The sequence below is a fragment of the Macaca mulatta genome, chromosome X (assembly GCF_049350105.2).
Source record: "Macaca mulatta isolate MMU2019108-1 chromosome X, T2T-MMU8v2.0, whole genome shotgun sequence".
Lineage (NCBI taxonomy): Eukaryota > Metazoa > Chordata > Mammalia > Primates > Cercopithecidae > Macaca > Macaca mulatta.
The window spans coordinates 99,051,476-99,073,289 of record NC_133426.1 but is presented as its reverse complement, the minus strand read 5'-3'; the positions used below and the strand labels follow the sequence as shown (position 1 = coordinate 99,073,289).

The 21,814-nt window shown below is 36.8% G+C and overlaps 1 protein-coding gene across 1 annotated transcript in view; it reads right to left on the bottom strand.

Moving 5' to 3' along the window:
* Positions 1 to 21,814, bottom strand: part of TAC4 (tachykinin precursor 4) — a 44,989-nt gene that overhangs the window by 10,138 nt on the left and 13,037 nt on the right.

The following is a 21,814-nucleotide window of genomic DNA, read 5'->3' as shown; positions in this document are numbered from 1 at the left end:
GAATATGCAATATTTGTCTTTCTGTGCCTGACTTATTTCACTTAACATAATGTCTTCATGTTCCATCCATGTTGCTGAAAATGACAGGATTTTATTCTTTATGGTTTAATAAAATTCATTGTGTGTGCATATATATATAAAAAACAATTTCCTTATCCATTCATTCATTGATGGGCACAGGTTGATTTCAGATCTTGGCTACTGTGAATAGTGCTGCAAGAAACATGAAAGTAAAGCTATCTCTTTGATATACTTATTTTCTTTCCTTTGGATATATAATGCTTCACAGTGAGTTTCACATGGTAGTTCTATTTTTAATTTTTTGAGGAATCTCAGTACTCTTTTCCATAGTGGCGGTTCTACTTTATATTCCCACCAAAAGTGTAGCAGCATTCTCTTTTCATCACATCTTCACCAGCATTTGTAATTTTATTTTTATTTTTATTTTTTATTTTTATGATTTCCATTCTAGCTAAGGTGAGATATTTCATTGTGGTTTTGACTTGCATTTTCCTGATGACTAGTATTGAGTATTTTTTCATATAGCTCAGCCATTTGCATGTCTTTTTTGAGAAACGTGTATTAATGTATTTTGTTTACTTTTTTTTTTTTTTTTTTTGAGAAGGAGTTTCGCTCTGTCACCAGGCTGGAGTGCAGCGGCATGATTTTGGCTCACTGCAATGTCCACCTCCTGGGTTCAAGCGATTCTCCTGCCTCAGCCTCCGAGTAGCTGGGACTAGAGGCACACAGCCCCACGCCTGGCTAATTTTTGTATTTTCAGTAGAGACAGGGTTTCACTATGTTGGCCAGGATGATCTCCATCTCTTGACCTCGTGATCCGCCTGCCTTGGCCTCCCAAAGTGCTGGGATTACAGGAGTGAGCCACTGCACCTGGCCTTTATTTACTTTTTAAAGGGATTATTATTTTTGCTATTGAGTCTGAGTTCCTTATATATTCTGGTTATTAATATCTTGTTGGATAGTTTGTTAACATGTAATTCCATTTTGCAGGTGGTCTCTTCACCGTGTTGGTTTTTGTGTTTTGTTTTGCACATGTGTGTGTGTGCGTTTGTGTGTGTGTGTTTTTCTGAGTGAAAGCTTTTTATTTTGAGGTAATTACAATTGTCTGTTTTGCTTTTGTTTTCTGTTCTTTTGAGATTTTACCCCAAAAATATTAGTTTCAATTTTTTACGCCTAGCATAAGTCTTTAGTCCATTTTGAGTTTGCTAGTTTTATATGTCAAAAGATGGGGATCTAGTTTTATTCTTTTGAAAGAGATATTCAGTTTTCCCAGCATCATTTTATGAAAAAGACTATTCTTTCTTCAATGTATGTTCTTGGTGTGATGCTGAAAATGAGTTGGCTGTAAGTTTATGGATTTATTTATGTGTTATCTATTCTGTTCCATTGTTCTATGTCCAGTTTGTATGCATGGTGTTTTGGTTATGACAATGTTGTAATACAATTTGAAATCAGGCAGTGCAATACCTCCAGCATTGTTCCAGCATTGTTTATTTTGTGCAGGTTCTTTTGTTTGCTTGTTTGTTTGTTTTTTTTTTAGCAATTAGGGGTATTTTGTGGTAAAATTTGGGTTTTTTTATCTTTTGTTTTAATTTTGTGGGTACGTAGTAGGTGTATATATTTATAGGTACTTGAGATGGTTTGATGCAAGCATGCAATATTAAATAATCACATCATGGAGAACGATGTATCAATCAATTCATTTTCCCTTTTTTAAAAAGGAATTTACATTTTGTGTTACAAATAAACCAGTTACCTTCTTTTAGTTATTTTAAGATGAAAAATATTATCAACTATAGTCACCCTGTTGTGCTATAAAATACTAGACCTTTTTTCTACTTTAATTTTTTTTGTGCCCATAAACCTTCCCCACCTTTCCCCAACTCCTCAGTACACTTCCCCATCTCTAGTAACCATCCTTCTACTCTCTATGGCCATGAGTTCAATTGTTTTGACTTTTAGATCTTACAAATAAGTGACAACTTGTGATATTTGTTTTTCTGTACCTGGCTTATTTCACTTAACATAATGATCTCCATTTCTATCCATGTTGTAAGTGATGGGATCTCATTATCTTTTATGGCTGAATAGTATTCCACTGTGTATATGCACCACATTATCTATTCATTTGTTGATGGACACTTAGGTTGCTTCCAAATCTTAGCTACTGTGAACAGTGCTGCAACAAACATGAGAGTGCAGATATCCCTTAAATACACTGATTTCCTATCTTTTGGGTATATAACCAGCAGTGGGATTGCTGGATTGTATGGTAGCTCTAGTTTTAGTTTTTTGAGGAATCTCTCCACTGTTATTCATAGTGGTTGTACTAATATCCATTCTCAATAGCAGTTTACAAGAGTTCCCTTTTTTCCACATCCTCACTAGCATTTGCTATTGCTTGTTTTTTTTATTTTTATTTTTTAAATTTTTTGTTATTGTTGTTGACATAAGCTATTTTAACTGAGATGAGATAAGAGATTTGGATTTCGCTAATGATCAGTGATGTTGGGCACCCTTTCCTATGCCTATTTGTCATTTGTATGTTTTCTTTTGAGAAATATCTATTCATATCCTTTGCCCAGTTTTTAATCGACCTATTTTATATACATATATATATATATTTTTTTTTTCCTGTAGAGTTCTTTGAACTTCTTATATATTTTGGTTATTAATCCCTTGTCAGATAAGTAATTTGCAAATATTTTCTCACACTCTGTGGGTTGTCTCTTCTTTTCATGATTGTGTCCTTTGCTGTGCAGAAGCTTTTTAACTTGATGTGATGCCATTTGTCCATGTTTGCTTTGGTTACCTGTTCATGTGGGGTATTGCTCAAGAAATACTTGCCCTGACCAATGTCTTGGAAATTTTTCCCGAAGTTTTCTTTTACTAGTTACATAGTTTGAGATCTTAGATTTAAGTCTTTAATCCATTTTGATTTGATTTTTGTATATGGTGAGAGACAGTGTTCTGGTTTTATTCTTATGTATGTGGATATCTAGTTTTCCCAGCACCATTGATGTAAAAGACTGTCTTTTCCCCAGTGTATGTTCCTGGCACCTTTGTTGAAAACTAGTTCACTGTAGGTGTGTGGATTGTTTCTGGGTTCTCTATTCTATTTTATTCTTCTATGTGTCTGTTTTTATGTGAGTACCATGCTGCTTTGGTTGCTATAGCTCTGTAGTATAATTTAAAAATAGGTAATTTGATTCTTCCAGTTTTGTTCCTTTTACTCATGATTGTTTTGGCTATTCTGGGTCTTTTGTAGCTCTATATAAATGTTATAATTTTAAAAATATTTTTGTGAAAAATGTCATTGGGATGTCAATAGGGATTGCATTGAATCTGTAGATTGCTTTTTGGTAATATGGACATTTTAATAGTATTAATTATTTTAATTCAGGAATGTAGAATATTTTTTTCAATTTCTTTTATCAATATTTCGTAACTTTCATTATATCTATCTTACACTTCTTTGGTTAAGTTCATTTCTACGTATTTGAATTTATGTGTGGCTATTGTAAATGAGATTACTTTTTATTTCTTTTTCAGATTGTTCACTGTTGGCATATAGAAATACTACTGATTTTTGTACATTGATTTTGTTTCTTACAAATTTAGTGAACATATCAGTTGTAATCATTTTCTTCTGTAGTCTTTAGGATTTTCCAAATATAAGGTCATATCATCTGCAAACAAGGTACATTTGACTTCTTCCTTTCCAGTTTGGATGCTTTTTATTTTTTTCCCTTGTCTGAATACTAGGACTTCAGTATTATGTTGAATGACACTGGCAAAAGTGGCCATGCTTATCATGTTCCAGATCTTAGAGGAAAGACTCAATTTTTCCTCATTCATTATGACACTAGCTATGGGTCTGTCATATATGGCTTATATTATGTTGAGGTGTATTCCTTTAATAATCAGTTTTTGAAGGTTTTTTTTTTTAATCATAAAGGGATGTTGAATTTTATCAAATGCTTTTTCAGCATATATTGAAAGGATCATATGGTTTTATCCTTCATTATGTTGACATGATGTATCACATTGATTGACTTGCATATGTTGAGTCATTCTTGCATCCCAGGGATAAATCCCACTTGGTCATCATGAATGATCTTTCCGAAGTATTGTTGAATTTGATTTGCTAGTATTTTTTTAAGGACTTTTGCATCAGTATTCATCAGAGTTATTGGTCTGTAGTTTTCTTTTTTGAATGTGTCTTTCTCTGGTTTTGGGCAATACTGACCTCCTATAATGAGTTGAGAAGTATTTCCTCCTCTATTTTCTGGAATAGTTTGAATGGGATTGGTATTAGTTCTTATTTAAATGTTTGGTAGAATACAGCAGTGAAGCCATAGGGTCCCTGGCTTTTCTTTACTGGAAGACTTTTTATTATGGCTTTGATCTTGTTGCTTCTTATTAGTCTGTTCAGGTTTTGGATATCTTCTTATTTCAATGGTGGCGTGTGTCTAGGAGTTTATCCATTTCAAGATTTTCCAATCTATAGATACATAATTGCTCATAGGAGACGCTAACGCTCTTTTTAATTACTGTAATATCAGTTGTAACGTCTACTGTTATATGTCTGAGTTTATTTATTTGGATCATCTCTCTTTTATTCTTAATCTGATTAAAAGTTTGTCAATTTTGTTTTATAATAAACAATTTTTATGTTTCACGTTTCATTATCTCTTGTATTGTTTTCTTCATGTCAGTTTTCTTTATTTCTGTTCTGATTTTTATGTTTTCTTCAACTAATTTTGGGTTTCGTTTGCTGTTGATTTTCCAGTTCTTTAAGATACATCATTAGATTGTTTCTTTGAAGTTTTTCCTCTTTCTTGATGTAGGCACTTATAGCTATTCAATGCCCTTTTATTGCATTCACCGTTTCCCATAGGTTTTTATATGCTTTTTTCCATTATCATTTGTTTTAACATTTTTTTCAGTTTTTTTCTTAATATTTTATTGACCCACTTGTCATTCAGAAGCATATTGTTTAATTTTTATGTATTTGTATAGTTTCAAAAATTCCTCTTGTTTTTAATTTCTAGTTTTATTTTACTGTGGTAAGAGAAGGTGGCTGAAGCAATTTTCAATGTGACCAAAAAACATAAAATTCTAAGGATGACATATAAGAAAAAGATGTAAGACAGCTACACTAACATTTTAAACACAATGCAGAGAGAAATTTAAAAGTCATACATAAATGAGGAAATATACTTTGTTCAAGGAATGGAAAATTCAGTATTTTTCTCAAATTAGCAAATAGATTCAATATGATACCAATCAAAATTCTAAGACTTTTTATTGGAAATTGAAAAATGGATTCTTAACCTAATATTGAAATTCAAAGCACCAGAAATAGCTAAGTAATTCTAGAGACAGAAAGAGAAGAAGGAAGGGGAGGAGGAGGAGGAGGAGAAAAGCAACAGCAAACACACACACAAAAAAAACAACATCCAAAGTTGGCAAACCTATACTATGATATATTAAGACTAGTTATGTCCGGGCACAGTGGCTCATGCCTGTAACCCAGCTACTCGGGAGGCTGAGGCAGGAGAATTCCTTGAAACTGGAAGGTGGAAGTTGCAGTGACCCAAGATTGCCCTGCTGCACTGCAGCCTGGGCGAAAGGGCAAAACTCCGACTCGTGGGGTATAGGTGGGAGGGTCCGGGAAGGAGTAGTTATAAAACTGAAGCATATAGCATTGTAACAAGGACAAATAGACCAATAGTAAATTGTCAAGTCCAGAAACAATTCCACATATTATGGATATTTAAATCTATGACAAATGTATTACTATGGAACCATAGGGAAAAGATGATCTCTTTGGAGCATGACTTCAGCAAGATGTTGGGCCAGGAAGCTCCAGGCCCTAACTTTCCCATGGAAGCATCAAGAGAACAATATGTAGGCCAAAATAGTTTTTTAAGAATGCCAGAAACCAGTTGATATAGTATAGATATTTTTCCCCACCCAAATCTCATGTCGAAGTGTAATTTCCAATGTTGAGAGTCTGGCCTGGTGGGAGGTGTTTTGGTCATGGGGGTGAATCTCTCATGGCTTGGTGCTGTCCTGACAATAGTCAGTGAGTTCTCATGAGCTCTAGTTGTTTAAAAGTGTGTGGTACCACCCCCCTCTCTCTCTTGCTTTTACTCTTTCATGTAATATGCTGGGTCCCACTTTGGCTTCTGCTATGATCATAAGCTTCCTAAGCCTCACTAGAAGTTGAGCACATCCCCAGTGCTATGTTTCCTTTATAAGTCTGCAGAGCTGTGAGCCAATTAAACCTTTTATCTTTTTTTTTTTTTTTTTTTGAGACCGAGTCTTGCTTTGCAGCCCATGCTGGAGTGCAGTGGCACGATCTTGGCTCACTGCAAGCTCTGCCGCCTGGGTTCATGCCATTCTCCTGCCTCAACCTCCCGAGTAGCTGGGACTACAGGCACCCGCCACCATGCCCAGCTAATTTTTTTATTTTTATTTTTAGTAGAGACGGGGTTTCACCGTGTTAGTCGGGATGGTCTCCGTCTCCTGACCTCGTGATCTGCTCTCCTCGACCTCCCAAAGTGCTGAGATTACAAGCGTGAGCCACCGCACCCAGCCCCTTTTGTCTTTATAAATTACCCAGTGCCAGAGACCAGCTCCCTCGGGGAGACCCTAACCTAGCGGCTCTAGAGGAATTAAAGACATACACACAGAAATATAGAAGAGTGAAGTGGGAAATCAGGCATCTCACAGCCTTCAGAGCTGAGAGACTCCAACAGACATTTACCCACATATTTACTAACAGCAAACCTGTCATTAGCATTGTTTCTATAGATATTAAATTAACTAAAAGTATCCCTTATGGGAAACGAAGGGATGGGCCGAATTAAAGGAATAGGTTGGGCTGGTTAACTGCAGCAAGAGCATGTCCTTGAGGCACAGATAGCTCATGCTATTGTTTGTGGCTTAAGAATGCCTTTAAGTGGTTTTTCCGCCCTGGGCCGTCCAGGTGTTCCTTGCCCTCATTCCGGTAAACCTACAACCTTTACCTACAACCTTCCAGCGTGGGTTTTATGGCCATCATGAACATGTCACAGTGCTGCAGAGATTTTGTGTATGGCCAGTTTTGGGGCTAGTTTATGTCCAGATTTTGGGCGGCTTGTTCCCAACAACCCAATCTCAGATATTTCTTTGTAGCAATGCAAGAATGGTCTAACACAGAAAATAGATACCAAGGAGTGGGGTATTGCTATAAAGATATCTGAAAGTATGGATGTAACTTTGGAACTGGGTAGCAGGCAGAGGTTGGAAGAGTTTGGAAGGCTCAGAAGAAGACAGAAAGATGAAAGAAAATTTGAAAGTTCTTAGAGACTGGTTAAATTGTTGTGAGCAAAACCCTGATAGTGATGTGAGGGAAGCAGGAGCCTAGGAGAACCAGAGTGACACCATTTTAAAATCAACTTCATCTTAAAACTAGCAAGTCACATTTCTTGTCAGTCATGACCCGTGGTCTTAGAATATTTATGGTTGAGGATACAGCCTAAAGATACCTACAAGGACACACTCCTACAGCAGGAGAAAGTCCAGAGGTCCCAATACCCGTAATAATATATGTTTTCAAGATAACCATAGTTGTGCTTTGTTGTACTTGCATGCTAAATTGTCGAGGATAGTTTTCTTTAAATCAGTACAATAATAAATTATGTCATGCTGTCAGTCCACCTGCACAAAGGCATACCTTTGCTTAGCTTTTACATAAGCAAGACCATATATATATGTGTGTATATAAATACATATATGTATATATATAGATATATGTTTTTATATAGACATATATATATATATAAACTTAAAGAGGGTGCATTTCTCCACTTACTTTCTGAGGATGCCCTCTACTCTGTAATGGAGTAACTTAATAAACTATCTCTTCTCACTGTGCTTTGAGATTCACCTTGCATTTACTCTGGCATGAGATCCAAGTATCTTCTCTTGGGGTCTGGGTCAAGACCTTTTTTTCAATAACAATGATATGGACAGTGAAGTCCAGACTGATGAGGTCTCCAGTGAAAATGAGAAACTTTTTGGGAACTGGAACAAAGGTCGCTTGTGTAATGCCTTAACAAAGAACTTGGCTGCATCGTGTTTATGTCCTAGTATTTTGCAGAAGTTTGTACTTAAGAGGGATAACTGGCTGGGCACAGTGGCTCACACCTGTAATCCCTGCATTTTGGGAGGCCAAGGAGGGCAGATCATGAGGTCAGGAGTTTGAGACCAGCCTGACCAACATGATGAAACCTCATCTCTACTAAAAATACAAAATTAGCCGGGCGTGGTGGCACACACCTGTAATCCCAGCTACTCAGGAAGCTGAGGCAGGAGAATTGCTTGAACCCTGGAGGCGGAGGTTGCAGAGAGCAGAGATCATGCCACTGACTCCAGCCTGGGTGACAGAGTGAGACTCCATCTCAAAAAAAAAGAAAATAAGAGTGATAATTTAGACCGAGTATGCTGGCTCAGGCCTGTAATCCCAGCACTTTGGGAGTCCAAGGCAGATTATCACCTGAGGTTAGGAGTTCAAGACCAGCCTAGCCAACATGGAGAAATCCTGTCTCTACTAAAAAAAAAAAAAATACAAAAATTAGCTGGGCTTGGTGGTGCACACCTGTAATCCTGGCTACTCAGGAGGGTGAGGCAGGAGAATCACTTGAATGTGGGAGGCAGAGGTTGCAGTGAGCTGAGATCATGCCACTGCATTGCAACCTGGGTGACAGACCGAGATTCTATCTCAAAAAAGAAGGACTGATAATTTAGAGTATCTGGTGGAAGAAATTTGGCAGAAAAAATTTATAAGCTACACAGCATCTTAAGAATTAGCCTGGCTTCTTCTAAGAGCCTCTGATCAGATATGAATGCAAAGAAATGACCTACAATTGGAACTTATATTTAAATGGGAAACAGAGCATTAAAGTTTGGAAAATTTGCAGCCTAGCCATGTGGCAAAGAAAGAAAAACCTTTTATAGAGGAAGAATCCAAACATGCTGTGGAGAAATCATTTGTTAGAAAGATTGGCATGACTAAAAAAATAGCCAGGTGCTGGTAGCCAAGACAGTGAAAAAAAAAGGGCCTCCAAGGCATTTCTGAGATCTTCCAGGTAGCCCCTCCCACTATAGGCCCAGAGGCCCAGAAGGATTGAATGTCTTGGGGGGCAGGCCTAGGGTGCCACTGCTTTGTCCCATCCCAGGGACATGATGCTCCTGGCATCATGGATGCTCTGGCTGTAGCCTCAGCTCAAAGGGCTCCCAGGTATATTTCATGGCACAGCTCTGGAGTGTGCAAGCTGTAAGTTTTAGTGGCTTCCACATCGTGTTAAGCCTTCAGGTGTGCAGAGTGCAAGAATGAAGGAGGCTTGGCAACCTTTTCTTAGATTTCAAAAGATGTATGGAAAAGGCTGGTAGGCAGAAGCCTGCTGCAGGGGTGGAATCCCCACAGAGATAATCTACTAGGGCAGTGCCACTAAGGCAGAACACAATCAACAGTAGGAAAAGACAACACACCTAATAAGACATAACATCTACAAGTTATATATCTGGTAAGATGTTAATATACAGAATATATGGAGAACACCTACAATGCAACAACAACAAGGAAATCCAGAAAATAGACTAAGATATATCCAGGCCGGGCCCAGTGGCTCACACCTATAATCCTAGAACTTTGGGAGGCCGAGGCGGGCGGATTGCCTGAGCTCAGGAGTTCGAGACCAGCCTGGGCAACACGGTGAAACCTCGTCTCTACTAAAATATAAAAAATTAGCTGGGCATGGTGGCGTGCGCCTATAGTCCCAGCTGCTCGGGAGGCTGAGGGAAGAGAATTGCTTGAACCCGGGAGGTGGAGGTTGCAGTGAGCCAAGATTGCCTGGGTGACAGAGCAAGACTTCATCTCAAAAAAAAAAAAAAAAGGATATATGCAAAGCAGTTGAGTATATAGAAATTGTCAATAATAATAAAAAGTGCGTGACATCAGCAATTGTTGGATAAATGCAATTTAAAACCACAATGAGATACGACTTCATACCTATTAGCATAGCTACTATCAAAAACAAAATAACAAGAGTTTGGAAGGATGTAGAGAAATTAGAATTCTTCCATACAGTTGGTGGAAATGGAAAATAGTGTAACAAGTAAGTAATATGGTGGCCCCTAAAAAATCAAACATAAAATTGCCATAAAATCGAGCAAATCCTCTTCTGGGTATATACCCAAATAATTGAAAACAATGACTTGAAGAGATGTTTGTATACCCATGTCGTTAAAAGTATTATTCACATTGGCCAAAATGTGGAAACAACTCACGTGTCCATCAGTGGATAAATGGATACACAAAACATGTATACACATCTAGTTAAAAACTGAGTGTATGTGTGAAAAAAATCCAAAGGTCTAAATGAATGAAGGCCTACTTCATGCTCATGCATACTAAGACTCAGTTTTGTAAAGATATAAATTATTTTCTTTTTTAACTTTCATTTTGCATTCGGGATACATGTGCAAGTTTATTATATAGGTAAACTCATGTCTTGAAGGTGTATTCTACAAATCATTCATTTCATCACACAGGTATTAAGCCTAGTACCCATTAATTGTTTTTCTTATTCTTCACCTTCTCCCACCCTTCATCCTCTTGTAGGCCCCCGTGTCTGTTGTTCCCCTCTATGAGTCCATGTGTTCTCATCTTTTAGCTCCCACTTGTAACTAAGAACATGTAGTATTTGGTTTTCCATTCCTACATTAATTTGGTAAGGATAATGACCTCCAGTTCCGTCCATGTTCCTGTGAAGGATATGACCTCATCCCTTTTCATGGCTGCATAATATTTCATGGTGTATAGGTATTCCATGCTCTTGATCCATTCTATCATTGATGAGCATTTAGGTTGATTTCATATCTTCGCTATTGTGAATAGTTCTGCAATGAACATACACGTTCATGTGTCTTTATGGTAGAAAAGTTAAATTTTCTATCCATACTAGTGTATAAACATGTTATGTATGTGCAAATGACCAGGATAAGAAGAATAAATGTTAATACATAACTTTAGTTATTACAGTACTCTTATATCATATTGATAGTTTACCTTGTTTTTCCACATTTCTTTTGAGGAACTGTTTCTCATCCCTCCACTTTAGCCATATAGACAGAATGGAAATTGCCTTTCTTTTATGTGACCCTACTGCTACTACCACAGGCATCATTCAGAGTCAAGGAATGGGCACATGAATGGAACTGAGACAACCAGCCTTTTTTGAGATTTTTCTAGCTGGAGGTATCAGTAAAGAGCCTTTTTCTTTCTAGTCAGAGAGACATAAGAATATAAGAGCTATTGGTGGATATTTTATTCAATTTATAGAGAAAGCCAGTCTTACAGAATAAAACACACTGAAGAGAAAATGTAAAGGCTGAAGACAGCTCTGAAATATATATATTTCAATAGTTTTTTGGGAACAGGTGGTGTTTGGTTACATCAATAAGTTCTTCTGTGGTGATTTCAGAGATTTTGGTGCACCCAGCACCTAAGTAGTATACACTGTACCCGATGTGTAGTCTTTTATCCCTCACCTCTTTCCCACCCTTCCCCTTGAGTCCCCAAAGTCCACTGTGTCATTCTTATGCCTTTGCATCCTCATAGCTTGAGCTCCCACTTACAAGTCAGAACACACAATGTTTCGTTTTCCATTCCTGAGTTACTTCACTTAGAATAATGGTCTCCAACTCCATCCAAGTTTCTGTGAATGGCATTCTTTCTTTCCTTTTTATGGCTGAGTAGTATTCCACGGTATGTATATTCCACATTTTCTTTATCTGCTTGTTGATTGATGGACTTTTGAGCTGGTTCCATATTTTTTGCAATTGCAAATTGTGCTGCTATAAACATGTGGGTGCAAGTGTCTTTTTCATGGAATGACTTCTTTTTCTCTGGGATTGCTGGATCAAACAGTAGATCTACTTTTAGTTCTTTAAGGGATTTCCATACTGTTTTCCATAGTGGTTGTACTACTTTACATTCCCACCAGCAGTGAAAAAGTGTTCTCTTTTCACCAAAACCACGTCAACATCTATGATTTTTTTTTTCTTTTTAATTATGGCTATTCCTGCATGAGTAAGGCGGGATTTCATTGCGATTTTGATTTACATTTCCCTGATCTTTAGTGACGCTAAGCATTTTTTTTTTTTTAATGTTTCTTGGCCATTTGTATATCTTCTTTTGAGAATTGTCTATTCATGTTCTTAGCCCACTTTTGATGGGATTATTTGGTTTTTGTCTTGCTGATTTGTTTGAGTTCTTTGTAGATTCTGGATACTAGTTCTTTGTTGCATACAGAGTTTGAATACATTTTCTCCCACTCTGGGGGTTTTCTGTTAATCCTGCTGATTTTTTTTTTTTTTTTTTTTTTTTTTGCTGTGAAGAAGCTTTTTAATTAAGTCTCATCTATTTATCTTTGTTTCTATTGCATTTGTTTTTGGTTCTTGGTAATGAACTCTTTGCCTAAGTCAATGTCTAGAAGTGTTTTTCAGATATTATCTTTCAGAATTTTTGTGGTTTTGGGTATTAGATTTAAATCTTTGATCCATCTTGAGTTGATTTTTGTATAATGTGAGGGATGAGGATCCAATTTCATTCTTCTAAATGTGACTTGTCAATTATCTCAGCACCATTTGTTTAATAGGGTGTCGTTCTCCCACTTTATGTTTTTGTTTGCTTTGTTGAAGATCAGTTGGCTGTAAATATTTGACTTTGTTTCTGGCTTCTCTATTCTGTTTCCTTGGTCTAAGTGCTTATTTTTATACCAGTACCATGCTGTTTTGATAACTACAGCTTTGTAGTATAATTTGACATCTGGAATGTGATGCTTCCAGATTTGTCCTTTTTGCCTAGTCTTGCTTTGGCTAAGTGGGCACATTTTGGTTCCATATGAATTTTAAGATTGTTTTTTCTAGTTGTGTAAAGAATGATGATGGCATTTTGATGGGAATTGCATTGAATTTGTATATTACTTTTGGCAGTATGGTAATTTTCACAATATTGATTCTACCAATTCATGGGCATGGGATGTGTTTCCAGTTGTTTGCATCATCTATGATTTCTTTCAGTAGCGTTTTTGTAGTTTTCTTTGTAGAGGTCTTTTACTTCCTTGGTTAAGTGTATTCCTAAGTATTTTATTTTATTTTTTTTCAGCTATTGTAAAAGGGGATGAGTTCTTGGTTTAATTCTCACTTTGGTCGTTGTTGGTGTATAGCAGAGCTACTGATTCGTGTACACAGATTTTGCATCTTGAAATTACTGAATTCATTAATGAGACCTAGGAGCTTTTTTAATGAGTCCTTAGAGTTTTCTGCGGATAGGATTATATCGTCAACTAACAATGACAGTTTGACTTCCTCTTCACCGATTTGAAGGCCCTTTATTTCTCTCTCTTGTCTGATTGCTCTGGCTGGGACTTCCAGTAGTATGTTGAATAGAAGTGGTAAAAATGGGCATCCTTGACTTGTTCCAGTTCCACGGGGAATGCTTTCAACTTTTCCCCATTCACTATAATGTTGACTGTGGGTTTGTCACAGATGGCTTTTTTTTTTTTTTTACCTGAAGATATGTCCCTTCTGATTTTGCTGAGGGTTTTAATCATAAATGGATGCTGGATTTGTAAATGTTTTTTCTGCATCTACTGAGATGATCATATCATTTTTGTTTTTTTTATTTTTGAACAATATTCTTAAGTCGGTTCCTACCCATAACACAACCCCTTCTGAAGAAATAATTCTTATTCTACACTCAGCCTCCTTTCAAGGAGAAAACTCTTGGTTGTTATACACTGGAACCTGTTAACCATTCTACTGGTCACACTCAAATAACCTGTGACTGGAACACCTGGCTCAAAGGCAGTCAATCACCACTATCTTTAATGTCTTATAATGTTGCCTGACATAAAAATTTGTATCAGATGAGAGGTGATGAACTAGGTAGCCAAACCACTAAATATATGGAAAGAATCTTTCAGTTGCTAGCAATAAGAAAGACTGAAAATGACTCATAGAAAAACCAAGTTATGAATAAGCAGAAGTGGTAAATACAAAAAGGTATTATGAAAACAATATATAGAGAAAAAAGTTGAACAATGTAAAAACTGAGGTAATTATTGGTAGTAACAAGTACAGGAGAAGCAAAGACAAGAGAAAAGGAATTGCCAGAATGAAAGATGTTTAATACAGGCTACCAAGAGACAAATATGACAATTATTATCCCAAAAGTTTGAGCACTCTCAGTTCCTAAACTGCATTTCATCTCCAGTTATGCAGTCATATAATTGATTTTGCAATCCTACAAAATTGCTCTTTCCTTTACCAACATATGTGGCATTTATTATTTATTAAAATAATTTAAGTGAATTTCTTTTCTTCTTGATAAAAATAAACTAAGTACGACAGTTCTATATTTTGTTCTATCTAATGCAATTCTGAATTATTTACAAATGCATATGGTTTGATAAGACTTCCTAAGAAAATAACAAGGAATCAAATATTTATAAGAAATATACCCATGCACCAAACAATTAAAGCATGGTTTCTATTAAGGTGTACAATTGTTATGGTAAAAAGATTGAGTCTTTTCTTTTTTAAACATGATTTTTTTTCTTAAGGTCGTGAATATTATTTCAGGATTTTTCTATTTTGTTTCTACTTTTCAATACATTATTTCAAAAGCTATCTGATCTGACTATTGAATCTGAAACTCTGCTAGACTTGGCAAAATATCTTACAGAACATATGTTCATCGGGACTTCTTTATCTTTTTTTATTTTGAGATGGAGTCTCGCTCTGTCGCCCAGGCTGGAGTGCAGTGGTGCCATCTCGGCTCACTGCAAGCTCCACCTCCTGGGTTCACACCATTCTCTTGCCTCAGACTCCCAAGTAGCTGGGACTACAGGCGCCCACCACCACGCCTGGCTAATGTTTTGTATTTTTAGTAGAGACAGGGTTTCACCGTGTTAGCCAGGATGATCTCAATCTCCTGACCTCGTAATCTGCCTGCCTAGGCCTCCCAAAGTGCTGGGACTACAGACGTGAGCCACCGTGCCCAGCCTATCTTTTTTTTTTTTTTTTTTTAACTTTTATTTTAAGTTCAGGGGTATGTGTGCAGGTTTGTTATATAGTTGAGCTCATGTCATGGAGTTTGTTGTACATATTATTTCATCACCCAGATATTAAGCCTAGTACCCATTAGTTATTTTTCCTGATCTTCTCCCACCTTCACCCTCAACGCTCCAGTAGGTCCCAGTGGCTATTGTTCCCTTCTATGAGTCAATGTGTTCTCATCATTTAGCACTCACTTATAAGTGAGAACACATGGTATTTGGCTTTCTAGTCCTCCTTTAGTCTTCTAAGGATAATAGCCTCCAGCTCCATCCTTGTTTCTGCAAAGGACATAATCTCATTCTTTATTATGGCTACTTAGTATTCGAAGGTGTATAGGTACCCCATGCTCTTCATCCAGTGTACCACTGATGGGGATTTAGGTTCATTCCATGTCATTACTATTGTGAATAGTTGTGCAATAAACATACATGTATATGTGACTTTATAACAGTATGATTTATATTATTTTGGGTATATACTCAGTAATGGAATTGCTGGGTCAACTGTTATTTCTGCTATTAGGTCTTTCAGGAATGGCCAATGTTTTTCACAATGAACTAATTTACACTCCTACCAAAAGTGTATAACCATTGCTTTTTCTTTCCAACTTTACCTGCATCTGTTATTTTTTGACTTTTATTAATAGCCACTCTGACAAGTGTGAGATAATGTCTCACTGTGGTTTTGATTTGAATTTCTCTAATAATCAGTGATGAGCTTTGTTTCATATGCTTGTTGGTGACATGTTTGTATTGTTTTGAAAAGTGTCTCTTCATGTCCTTTGACTTCTTTTTAATGGGATTGTTTGTTTTTTCTCTTGTAAATTTGTTTCTTGTAGATGCTGAATGTCAGATGCATAGTTTGAAATAATTTTCTCCCATTCTGCAGGATGTCTGTTTACTCTGTGGATAGTTTCTTTGGCTGAGCAGAACCCTTTAGTTTAATTAGATCCTATTTGTCAGTTTTTGCTTTTGTTGCAATTGCTTTTGACATCGTTGTCATAAAATCTTTGCCCATTTCTATATCCAGAATGGTATTGCCTAGATTATCTTCCAGGCTTGTTATGCTTTTAAGTTTTACATTTGAGTCTTCAATCCATCTTTAGTTAATTTTCTGTATAGCGTAAGAATGAGATCCAGTTTCATTCTTCCGCATATAACTAGCTAGTTATTCCAGCACCAATTATTGAATAGGGAGTGCTTTACCCATTGCTTGGTTTTGTCAGCTTTCTAGAAGATGAGATAGGTGTAGGTGTGTGGCCTTAGTTTTGGGCTTTCTATTCTGTGTCATTGCTCTATGTCTGTTTTTGTACCCATTCCATGCTGTTTCAGTTATTGTAGCCCTGTAGTATATTTTGGAGTCAAGTAGTGTGATGTCTTCAGCTTTGTTCTTTTTGTTTAGGATTTCCTTGGCTATTCAGAATGTTTTCTGGTTCCATATAAATTTTAAAATCATTTTTTCTAGTTCTATGAAAAATTTTATTGACAGTTTAATAGGAATAAAGTTAAACCTATAAGTTGCTTTGGGCCGTATGAACATTTTAATGATATTCATTTTTTCTATACATGGGAATGGAATGTTTTTCCATTTGTTTGTGTTATCTCTGATTTCTTTGACAAGTGTTTTGTAGTTCTCTTTGTAGAGTTCTTTCACCTCCTTGGTTTTCTATATTCCTTGATATTTTATTTTTCTGTGGCAATTGTGAATTGAATTGCATTTCTGATTTGGCTCTCTGCTTGACTCTTGTTGGTGTGTAGGCATGCTAGTAATTTTTGTACATTGATTTTGTACCCTGAGATTTTGCTGAAGTTTCTCTTATCAGCTTAATATGCTTTTAGACTGAGACTATGGGGTTTTCTAGATATCGAATCACGTCACCTGCAAACAGGGATAGTTTGACTTTCTTTTTATTTGCATGCCCTTTATTTCTTTCTCTTGCCTGGTTACAATGGCCAGTACTTCCAATACTATGATGAGTACGATTAGTGAGAGAGATCATCCTTGTTTTGTGCCAGTATTTAAATGGAACGCTTCCAGCTTTTCCCTGTTAAGTATTATGTTGACTGTGGGTTTTTCATAGATGATTTTTATTATTTTGAGGTATGTTTCTTCAAATCCTAACTCATTGAGAGTTTTTAGCATGAAGGGGTATTGAATTTTATCAGAAGCCTTTCTGCACCTGTTGAGTTTTTGTCTTTAGTTCTCTGTATGTGATAAATCACATTTATTGATTTGCATATGTTAAACTAACCTTGCATCCCAGAGATAAAGCCTACTTGATCATGGTGGATAAGCTTTTTGATGTGCTGCTTAATTCAGTTTGCCAGTACTCTCACTGAGGATATTTGCATCAGTGTTCATCAAGGATATTGACCTGAAGTGTTTTGTTGTTGTTGTTGTTGTGTCTCTGCCAGGTTTTGGTATAAGGATGATGCTGGCCTCAAAGAATGAGATAGAGAGGAATTCCTCCTCCTTAGATTTTTAAAAATAATTTCAGTGAGAATACTACCAGCTCTTCTTTGTACATTTGGTAGAATTTTTTTGTGAATCCATCTGGTACTGGGTTGTTTTGGTTGGTAGGCTATTACTGGTTCAATTTTAAAGTTCATCATTGCTCTGTTCAGGGCTTTAATTTCTTTCTGGCTCAAACTTGGGAGATACATGTAATCAGGAATTTATTTATGTATTCTCGATTTTTGTTTGTATACATAGAGGTGTTCATAATATTCACTGATGGTTATTTGTATTTCTGTGGGGTTCGTGGTAATATCCCCTTTGTATTTTCTATTTGTACTTTTTTGGATCTTCTCTCTTTTCTTCTCTATTAGTCTATCCGGAGGTATAACTATTTTATTATTTTTAAAAAAACTCCTGCATTTGTTGATTTTTTTTTTCTTTGAATGGTTTTGTATCTCAGTGTCTTTCAGATCTTATTTTCGTTATTTTTTGTCTTCTGCTACCTTCGGAGTTTCTTTGCTCTTTGTTTTCTAGTTCTTTTAGTTGTGATGTTAGGTTTTTAAATTCAGATCTTTATAAATTTTGATGTGAGCACTTAGTGCTGTATATTTCTCTCTTAATACTGTCTTAGCTTTTCCCTAGATATTCTGTTATGTTGAATCTTTGTTCTCATTAATTTCATACAACTTCTTGATTTCTGCTTTAATTTCTTTATTTACTCCAAAATCATTCAGGAGCAGGTTGTTTACTTTTCATGTAATTGTATAGCTTTTAGTGATTTTCTTAGTCTTGAACTCTATTTCTATTGCACTGTGGTCTGAGAGAGGGTTTAGTGTGATTTTGGTTCTTTTGCATTTGCTGAGGATTATTTTATGTCCAATTGTGTAGTCAATTTTAGGGGATGTATGATGTGCAGATGAGAAGTATCGGGTGAAATTCACCTCCGATATTCAATGTGGGTTCTTTTCTATTTCCCTAAGGATTGGCTGGTCTGAGAAATAAAGGGAAAGAGTACAAAAGAGAGAGATTTTAAAGCTCAGTGTCTGGGGGAGACATCACATGTCAACAGGTTCTGTGATGCTCCCTGAGCTGTAAAACCAGCAAGTTTTTGTTAGCAATTTTCAAAGGGGAGGGAGTGCACGAATAGGGTGTGGGTCGCAGAGATCACATGCTTTAAGGGCAACAAATGATCACAAGGCAGGAGGTCAGGGCGAGATCACAACATCAGGGTGAAACTAGAATCACTAATGAACTTCCACGTCCAGCTATGCATGCATTGTCATTGATAAACAGGGTTCAAGAGCAGAGGACCGGTCTGACTATAATTTGCCAGCCTGGAATTTTCTAATCCTAGCAAGCCTGGGGGTGCTGCAGGAGACTAGGGTGTAATATTCCTTACTGGGGAAAGAATTCAATGATATTTATCTTACCCATTTTCGGTAATAAGAGAAATATGGTTCTGTTCCGCCTGGCCCACAGACAGTCAGACTTTAAAGTTATCTCCCTTGTTCCCTGAACATTGTTGTTATCCTTTTCTTTTTTCAAGGTGCCCTGATTTCATATTGTTCAAGCACATATGCTGTACAACCAATTTGTGCAGTTAACGCAATTATCACAGGGTCCTGAGGCAACATACATCCTCCTCAGCTTATAAAGATGTTGGGATTAAGAGATTAAAGTAAAGACAGGCATAGGAAATCACAAGGGTATTGATTGGGGAAGTGATAAGTGTCCATGAAATGTTCACAATTTATGTTCAGGGATTGCAGTAAAGACAGGTGTAAGAAATTATAAAAGTATTAATTTGGGGAACTAATAAATGTTCATGAAATCTTCACAACTTATGTTCTTCTGCCATGGCTTCAGCTGGTCCCTCCATTCGGGGTCCCTGACTTCCCACAACAGAGAAGAATGTATATTCTATTGTTTTTGGATGGAGAATTCTGTCATGTTCATTTGATCCCATGCTGAGTTCCGGTCCTGAATATCTTTGTTAATTTTCTATCTCAATCAGTGATCTGTCTAATATTATCAGTGGGCTGTTAAAGTCTCCCACTATTATTGTGTGGGAGTCTAAATCTCTTTGTAGGTTGCTAAGAACTTTTTTAAAGAATCTAGGTACTCTTGTGTTGGGTGCATATATATTTAAAATAGTTAAGTCTTCTTGTTGAACTAAACACTTTACTATTATGTAATGCTCTTCTATGTCTTTTTTTATCCTTTTGAGTTTAGGTTCTTTTTTCAGATATTAAGATGGCAACCCCTGCTTTTCTTTTCTTTTTCATTTGCTTTCTAGTTTTTTCCACCTCTTTGTTTTGAGCCTATGGGTGTGAGATAGGTCTCTTGAAGACCACATACCATTGAATCTTGGTTCTTTATCCAGTTTGGCACTCTGTGCTATTTAATTAGGTCATTTAGTCTATTTACATTCAAGGTTAGCATTGATATTTGTGAATTTGATTGTGTCATCAAGATGTTAGCTGGTTATTATGCAGACTTGTTTGTGTGGGTGCTTTATACTGTTAGTGTTCTATGTATTTAAGTGTGCTTTTGTGTAGTGACTGTAGTGATTTCTCCTTTCCCTCATTAGTGCTTCTTTCAGGAGCTCTTGTAAGGCAGGTCTCATGGTAAAGAATTCCCTCAGCATTTGCTTTTGTGAAAAGGATCTTATTTCTCCTTTGCTTTTGAAGCTTAGTTTGTCTAGATATAAAATTATTGATTAGAATGTCTTTTATTTGGGAATGTTGAATATTTGCCCCTTAATTTCTTTGGGCTTGTAGAGTTTCTACTGAGAGGTGTGTTGTTAGTCTGATGGACTTCTCTTTGTAGGTGAAGTGAACTTTCTAGCTAGCTTTAACATTTTTTCTTTCATTTTGACTTTGGGGAATCTGAAGATTATGTGTGTTGGGAATGACCTTCTAATGAAGTATCTTACTAGAATTCTCTGCCTTTACTGCATTTGAATGTCAGCCTTTCTAGCCAGGTTGGGGAAGTTCTCATGGATGACATCCTGCAATATGTTTTCCAAGTTGCTTCCATTCTCTCCATCTCTTTCAGGGGCACCAATGAGTAGTACATTTGATCTCTTTACATAATCCTGTATTTGTCAGAGGTTTTGTTTGTTCCATTTCATTTTTTTCCTCCATTCTTGTCTGATTGTCTTATTTCAGAAAGCCAGTCTTTAAGCTCTGAGATTCTCTCATCAGCTTGGGCTGTTCTGCTGTTAAAATTTGTGATTGCATTATGAAATTCATGTAGAATGTTTTTCAACACTATCAGGGTGATTACATTCTTTTCTACACTGAGTATTCTGTCTGTCAGCTCTTGTATCATTTTTTTGTAATTCTTAGCTTGTTTGTATTGTGTTTCAACATACTGCTGCACATCAGTATCTCCATTTCTATCCACATTTTGTCATTTCAGCTATCTCAGCTCAGTTCAGCACCCCTCCTGGAGGGTTAGTGCAGCTGTTTATAGGAAAGAAGGCACTCTGGCTTTTTTAGTTGTCAGAGTTCTTGTTCTTGTGCTGGTTCTTTCTCATCTTTGTGGGCTGATGTTCGTTTAATCTTTGAAATTGCTATCCTTTGGACTTGTTTTCTTTTATCTTTTTTGATGACTTTGAGGGTTTAATTACGTAAGATGGATTCAGTCTGCTGGTTACATTTCTGGAAGACTTCAGGGGGCCAGAATTCAGCTCCCAACTCTTGGCTTATGTGTTCTAAACCTTGGGGACTTGTATCATGCCCTGATTTATTTCTCTGGCTCCTTGAGTTTAGGAACCCACTGCACTAGGGGGAGCCAATGTGCTTCTGGACTGCTGGTCACTACACTCTGATGGGTGATGCCTTCCAAAGCATTTCACAGGGTAGTGGCAGTAAAATTCACTGTTGTTCATATGTGCCAGCAGTAGCAGCAGGGCGGGGAAATGCACACTCATGATCTGCATCAGGGTGGTAACGGATTCAAGGGCATTCGTCTCCCCAAGGGCATTCACAGCAGCAGTAAAGGCAGGATGGCCCTGCGATTGCAAGGAACCTCCCTTGTCTACTATGTGAATGGTCACACTGGAGGTGATGTTAACAGGGGGTTGGGACACTTGCAGGTGCAGTTCTGTGTGCACCTTCTGTGACGTCTCAGGGTGGAGAAGGGCCTACTGTTC